Here is a 7,751-nt window from a genome sequence, read left to right as displayed (position 1 = left end):
AGGTGTGCAGCCAAGAAATCTGCAGCAACTGTGTGATGCTATCATGGGCCAGTGCCTCTGAGGAATATTTCCATCACCTTGCTGAATTGATGCCATGAAGAATTAAGACAATTCTAAAGGCAAATCAGGGTCCAACCCAGTACTAGCATGGTGTAACTAATGAAGTATCTGGTGAGTGTACCTTAACAAATTAGAAAACACAAAAATTCTTCTTTAGGGCTGGAGTTCAATTCATCATCAGTCTGGAAGTCGATACGTTGGTCTGCTAACTTAGCCTCTTGGGGCAAAGGCCCATGTGGGACTTTCAGTGTAGCCAGAAGATATCTGCATAAATGCTCCTTGTTCCAGCAGTTGTGTTCTCTCAAAGGATTTTATATTTTCAGTTTTGCTGTGTTTTCTTAAATGTATTTTCATTTGGGTCTTTTGTGCTGTGGCTTCTAAACTTACATCTTATTTTTTTGTCAAACTAGTGTGCACTCAGGACCACCATAAGGATCACATATGTAAAGCATCTTCTTCACAGACTATGGCCCACATCTCACCACCCACCCAGTTTACACACAAAAAAATTCTTGGTTCCTGAACATAACCAACACACCCTTCCTTCCCACATATTCCCATGCCAGCCTAAAGATGAACAACCATCCATTTTACCCATTTACAATTCAGTACAACTTACAAGCACATAAACATACCAGAAGAACAAGTAAAAATAATTCTGTAAAGATGCTATATCTCTTTCTCCACACATACACAAACACATCATTCTCAGAAGCGACAGCCAAAGAGAGTCAGGGAGAGACAGTACATGCTAAGTGAAATGGGAAATAAAGGAGTGAAGAGGAGGAGTGGGAGATGTGACAGCAAAAGGGAGACTAGTGAGAAGAGGGAGAGGATGATAGGGGAGTGCCACATTCAGTCATCCTCAGGCCCGCTCCTCTGCTCAGGAGCCAGGCCTCTGGAGGAAACCACAGATGCCTGGCAGCCTAAGGCTCAACACAACACACGGGAACTTAAGGGAGGACTGAGAACAAGGAAATGAAAGAGGGATGCAGAAGATTCTAATCAAAGTAAATATAAGAAGATCAAACTGTGACAGGGCAATAAAGGGGTGGAATTAAAGAGTCATGGAGAAAAAAGAAAAAGAAACACAATTCTCCCAGAAGCCAGTGTGGTGGGTCTTTGAGACTGTGACATACTCTGGGACATTCATGGTGGGCAAATAGGCTAAGCTGCCTTGAACATAGATTAGCAGCGGGCTACCGCAACAGTAAGTGATGTTAACAGTGAGCTCTGCAGTGCTGCTTCCAGCGTTTATCTGTGGTTACATGGAGGTTTTAAAATCCTTTAAGCACTAGTGTGATGTTGACATCTTTAGCCAGTTTAAGAGGTAAAGAGCAATCCTATGCTTTGCAGTTTATTAACACAGAGATTTTAATATGTAGTGGAAAATTATATAGCAGTAGTTATATGGTGGGGCAGCACGGTGGCGCAGTGGTTAGCACTGTTGCCTCACAGATAGAATACCATCTGGAAGGCCTGGGTTCGATTCCACCTTGGCCCAGGCCTCTCCCTCTCTCTGTGTGGAGTTTGCATGTTCTCCCCGTGCTTGCGTGGGTTTCCTCCGGGTACTCCGGTTTCCTCCCACATTCCAAAGACATGCACTTACTGGGGTTAGGTTAATTGGCTAATCTAAATTGCCCATAGGTGTGAATGTGAGTGTGAAAGGTTGTTCGTCTCTCTGTGTTGGCCCTGTGACAGGCTGGCGACCTGTTCAGGGTGTACCCTGCCTCTCGCCCTATGACAGCTGGGATAGGCTCCAGCCCCCCCCCGCGACCCTGACCAGGATAAGCGGAAGTGAATGGATGGATGGATGGATAGTTATATGGTAATAAGTGGAAGTCAGCATAGACACAAGAATTATGGAATTTAAGGGGTAAACCTCAGGAAAACATGTTGATGACTGTTGTTCATGCTACTTTCTTGTTGATTAGCACAGGAATATAGCAGTCTAGGTGCTGCCACATTAGTTCATTTTTGTGCACACTTGGCTGGGGATGTTCTGTGACACCAGAGAGCAAGAGCATGAAGACAGGGTAATTTCAGTAGCTGGCACACTGGGACAGAAGCTTATGGTATAGTTTGTTTGTTTTTTGTTTTGTTTTTTTAAAGAAAAGTAATAAAAAGCACGGACGACACTTGCAGAATGTCAATCATGGGCTCAGACTATAATACAGCAGCCCACAGATAAGAGAGGAGGGAAAAGGAAGTGAGCAAAATTTCCCTCACTGACAAAATATTGCAGTAAACCCTTTCTCAAGTGTCTTTAAGCAAGATAGCAGTCTGCAACTCTAAAACCAAATCTCTTATGTGCAGCAGCCAAAGCAAGGCAATGTTCCCTCATGACACACCAGTTGGATGACTGAGTGAACTATTTCCCTGCCGAGCCAGGGCACTGGGCTGGGGCTACGTCCTCATAATCATCATTGTGTATCTACAAACCACCTTCTGCCTTTTTGGGGGGTCTTTTATAACCTTCCCAAAGCTTCCTCCTTGTTCCCTGACTTCCGTCTGTGATTCTCTGATATAACGACCGGGCTGAAACTCAGTAATATGGAATTAGAGATAAGGACAGGCAAAGGATGTAACTCATGGTTAGACAGTGATTGAACTGGCTCTAGAGGGTGACAGCATGGCAGAAACCTAAGACCCATTTATTTAAGTCAAAGAAGCCTGGAACGAGGGGCCTTCAACAACTGAGTGTAGGTGGACATGATTATCAAATGCATGTAGCAGAGCTTCAGGGAAAGCAAGAATGAAAACAAAAGGATGCATGGCTTACATGTCTTTAGTGTGAGCCCAGTTTATGTGTAGGAAGGAGACTAAATATGCCTACAGGGACATAATTTTAGTCAGGTCATTTAAAGGTTTTCTGGAAATGGGGGACAAGGTAACAAAATTTTTTTAAAAACTGATGGAAAGGGAGAAAAATCAGAAACAAAAAGGCAATGAGAACAGAAGCATTAAATTAATAACAAACTCCATTTCAATTCATCTTTTTTTAACTCCATTTAATTTGTGTATAACGGTTTAATGGTACCCACCTGGAGAATGAGCTCAGCCAGCTGTTTATCTTGATACACCAGACTTCCAAAGTTGGCATAACACCAGTTGTTGGAAATGTGCATTCATTTGTCAAATCTTTTCGCTGCTTACCTGAAAACTCAGTTGAGTTTGTACAAATCTTAATTCTGAAGGTTAAAATATTGGGTGGAAAATGAAATTTAGTGTCTTATTTTTCAAAATTAGTCCAATGTGTCAAGTGAGACAGGACACAGGGGTCACTAGCACAGCTCAGAACCCAGTGGAGACCAGTCTAAAAGTACAGAAGTATAATTGACACAAATACTTAGGTAGGTACTGTGGCAACTATAGCAGGAAACTTTCTGTAACACATCAAGTAAACCAGTCTTCTGTGGTTTCTGGTCTCTGTCTGTTTCACTGCAGGCTGCTAAAAAATTTTAGCAGGTAGTTTCCAGTGAGTTTATTACAGGTTTCTGGTTGAAAATAGTTAGCTGCTGCTGCAGCTGGAAACATAGTTGTGGACAGTGATGAGAGTAAATGCCATGATTCCAGGCTGAAAAACCAAAAGGTGTGATCGTCACCGAGACACAGGTGGGAACAAGCCACAGGTGGCGTCAATTATAAAAAATGAAAAGGAAAGGACACAAGCCCACAAAAAATAAAATAAAAAACACGCACAATGGAAGAAATCCATAGCACAGAGTGACCACTGCAGCTTTTAAAATCCTTTTTATTCATAATGAATTGTTTGAATTGAGTTGGATACAGTTCAAAAGATGACGGTTGGAGCTGGAGTAAATCTAGTCTGCTCACTTTCTCCCATAGAGCAGGGCTGTCAAACTCATTTTAGTCAACTTTCAGTCTTTGATCATCACAGACAAACACAACAGTCATATCTCAAATAAATGGTTCAGCACGGTTCTTGATTTAGTCATTTAATTTTGGTGTGATATGGTAGGCCATGGGTAATGTCTTTGTTAGTAACAGTTGAGTCACACTAGAGCAAAAATAGGATGGGAATAGGGGACTCAATAGGGCTGCCAGTTATTTGCATTCTGTATATATTTCTATAGAAAAGCAAGGTTGTCGAGTGCCATTTTGAAGTTAAATCACCATCATGCAGCAACTATATTACTACCTGTGGAGGAACTTCTGAATTTATGTTTTAAACCTATGAAGTTCTGGCTGGACTCTCAGTAGTGAATGTGAATTTCTTTGCATGTAGATGGAAACCATTTCAAAGGCAACAACACTGCAAGTTCACTGCATATTGTTGTAATAATTCCAGTCATGCTGTGGTCTTCAACAGGGTTATTATAGTTAACGAAAACGAACGAAATTACGAAAACTGAAATTGAAAAAACATTGTCGTTAACTGAAATAAATAAAAACTACAATTAAAAGGAAAAAATGATAACTAACTAAAACTGTATTGTGAGTTTAAAAAACTAACTAAAAATAACTGAAATTATTGTGGATTGATCATTTTTCCGCTCTCCGAGTTTAAGCTGGGAGCGCCGTCGGGCGAGAAAGCGGCAGTGGACCCACTCTGAACCCGATCGGGTTCAGAGCGGGTCCACGCTGCCGCAACGCTGTGATTAACCTGTTCAGTTCTTGTGCGTTTCCGTCTACTTTATCAGTGAGAGAATAACAATCAGGAATAATAATCAAAGCATCAGTATAAGGACTCACAAATGTCAGCAAATTCCTGGAGGGAGACTGCTAAAACTGACGGAATGGACGTGAGGAAATGAAGGAAGTGGAAAAACAGGGACAAATATGTTTCCAGCCAAAAAACTGAGCACAAAGAGCGAGGACCAAAAAAAGTCCCAGCTGGCACACGACCACAAGGTAATTAACACACACAACACACACAGCTACACAAGCATAAATGCAGACATGAGGTCGGACACTTCCGTAGGTTGTGTGCAGAGGTTGCAAAGACCCTGCAAGTCTAATCAGCGAGCATCTAACCAAGCTAACAGAAGCAGCTTCGGGTGTTGGAGAACATCAGGATGCAGCTGGATTTGACCTTTGACTCCTTCAAAGAGTTTGTTTTTGTCAAACACCACATGTAGGTGTTGTTAATCTACTGCACTGACACTGGAGTTTATTGGGAGTTTATTGTAGAATTTATTGAGTTTGGGAGTTCATATTTTTCTTTGTTTCTCCCTGTTGATGTTCATGTGTGTCCTAATTATTACACATTTAGCATGTAGTGCTTCTGTCTTGTGAACTGTTGGTTGTTGAATATATTTCTTTATGGTATCTTGAGTTTTTATTACACAATAGTCACTTTTGCGCATTGAATCTTGCACCTGACAAAGTATGAAAATACTAAAACTAATACTGAAACTAACGAAACTAAACTAAAACTAAGCATTAAACCTAAAATAAAAACGAGCAAAACCACTCTGAAAACTAATTAAAACTAACTGAATTTGAGAAACAAAAGTAAAAACTAACTGAAACTAAACGATAATGTAAAATCCAAAACTATTATAACCCTGGTCTCCAACCACTGTTTTCTCCTAGTGTGACTGCAGCATTAGAAGCATTAAACTAACAATGATTCAGACCTCCGGCCTGGATGAAATTAACAATTCAAACAACTACTCATTAACAAGTTCTAAGACAGAGCTATCTGTTACAAATTACAGTTTTCCCTCTGTTTCTACGATTTTCACACTTTGCAAAGCCATTCAGTGGGCTGCATGTTTAACACCAATGCTGTAGAGGGTTGCAAAGGTCTAAGGCCTGTGCCAGCTGACAGTGGGCAAGAGGGAGGGTAACACCTAGACAAACTGCAAGTCAGAGCTAACACAAAGACACAGCCAAACCTATAGGCTTACACTCACATATATGCCCAATATAAAATCACCAATTAACCTACCTACTATACATCTTTTCACTGAAGAAGGGAGCCAGAACACCCTGAAGAAACATACACAGGGAGAACATGCAAAGTCCAGACAGAAAGCCCCAGTTAACCAAAAGGCTTAAATCCAGGACCTCCTTGCTGTAAGGCAACAGTGTACCACCATGACACCCCATCAAATTAGTCAATAGGCTTAAATTAAAAAAAATAAAATAAAACAATCAAACCCCTAAAGATTTCTCCTGTACCCTCTGGCATCTCTGTTTGTGCAGTTGAGAGTGAGCGTGTGTTTACTGCACGCTTGGCTGGAGAAAATGCCTCTTTACATGAGAAATGCACACATGGGTGACTCCAGAAGTAACAAACAAGCATAAAAAACAATTCCAAAAACAAGACTACATAATCTCAAATGTCTCTGCCTCTCATGCCAGAAAAATTCAAAGGCAGCAGTAGTCTTAGAGCATGCTTGATAGTTACCCAGCGGTGAAGACGTGATTGACGTGGCTGTAGGATCTGAGCCTCCCTGAAATCGAGCCAAGCCTTCCGTGGCTGCCCTGCTCTGGTGAAGGGGGAGGAGGGGTGGGGGAGGCCTGGCTGTGGAGTAAGGACAGCAGCGGCAGCAGAAGCAACAGCAGCAGCAATTTCCTCACACGGGGATAACCTACAATACATGAAACAGGGTCAGAAACTCCTCCCCGGTGGACAGGAGGATATTTGATAAGAAGCTGGAAAAGGCACATAATTTAACAGATGTCTTTTGGAGTTTAATCCTTTATTGATGTTGGGCTAAATGCCAAAGATCCAGTCTCTACCTCAGTCTGACCACCCTCCACCCCCGTCTTTTTTCTTTTCATTTTTTTTTTTTTTTTAAACAAGCCCAATGACATTCAGACCTGGGAGCAAAGCAGAAGCAGCAGGGGTTTTAAAACGTGTCAACAGTGAACATAAAGCAAAGGTTGTGCCCAACTGTTAAGCAAGATAGACAGAGCAGTGTGGTGGGATTGTACCATAAGTCAGTAAACCTCTATGACTCCAGCCTAGTTGTTCAGTTGTTTATTATCGGCAGAGAGCACACTCAGGTCTGGAATATAGGACTGCTGAGACACTGGGTGCTGGCCACTGGCAAGAAACAGGGAGTAAGGCATTGCAGAAAGAATGCCAATGAGTATCCCTTCTCTTCCATCAGATTTTATTTTCAACTATGGCACAAAAGTGCCCTGCAAAGGAACTCTATCCTGGCCTCAGGTTTGATAGCAGTGTTAACATTAACTCTAGTCTTTTCTCCGATTCCAAGCCTCAAATCCTGACCATTAACTAGCAATAAATACCACATTAATCTGCTTTGACACTGAGCACAGACAGACTTAGAAACAACGGCTGCAAAAAATAAAACTAAAAAAAATTAATAAATAACAGGAAGACATTTGGAGAAATTTTGTCAGCAAACAGGTTGCCTTAGAGGTGTGTCACATTTCCAATAAATCTTGGGAGGGTGCAGCGCAGAGGTTGGCAGAAGAAAGAGCGCACCCCCTAACAGTTCAAAACAGATATGAAAGTTTAATTCCAAGCTGGAAGCAAGCAGCAGGCAGAAAGGGAATGAGGTGAACTATTTTCAAGGAAGCAAGTGGCATTTATAATTCACATTATAGTATTATATGAAGAAGCAGAATATTCCTTTATAGTCAGTGTTTTCCTGTTTCTGTGCCTGTAACACATCTACAGCATTGATAACGGCACTGCAGCCACTATGCGTTTGTGTAGGAAGGCGTGTTTGTTTATATTCACGTGA

At 41.6% G+C, this 7,751-nt stretch overlaps 1 long non-coding RNA gene across 1 annotated transcript; it reads right to left on the bottom strand.

Annotated features, from left to right (window-relative positions):
• Positions 1-3,965: 3,965 nt before the first annotated feature.
• LOC115786488 (uncharacterized) lies at positions 3,966-6,537 on the bottom strand. Its single transcript, XR_004020433.1, has 3 exons — positions 6,440-6,537; positions 5,978-6,018; positions 3,966-4,081 (listed from the first exon to the last, which is right to left on the bottom strand). It is a non-coding gene; the product is annotated as an uncharacterized LOC115786488 (long non-coding RNA).
• Between the last annotated feature and the right edge of the window lie 1,214 nt (positions 6,538-7,751).

This window comes from Archocentrus centrarchus, chromosome 10 (genome assembly GCF_007364275.1).
Source record: "Archocentrus centrarchus isolate MPI-CPG fArcCen1 chromosome 10, fArcCen1, whole genome shotgun sequence".
NCBI lineage: Eukaryota > Metazoa > Chordata > Actinopteri > Cichliformes > Cichlidae > Archocentrus > Archocentrus centrarchus.
This window is presented reverse-complemented; position numbering and strand designations above follow the sequence as displayed.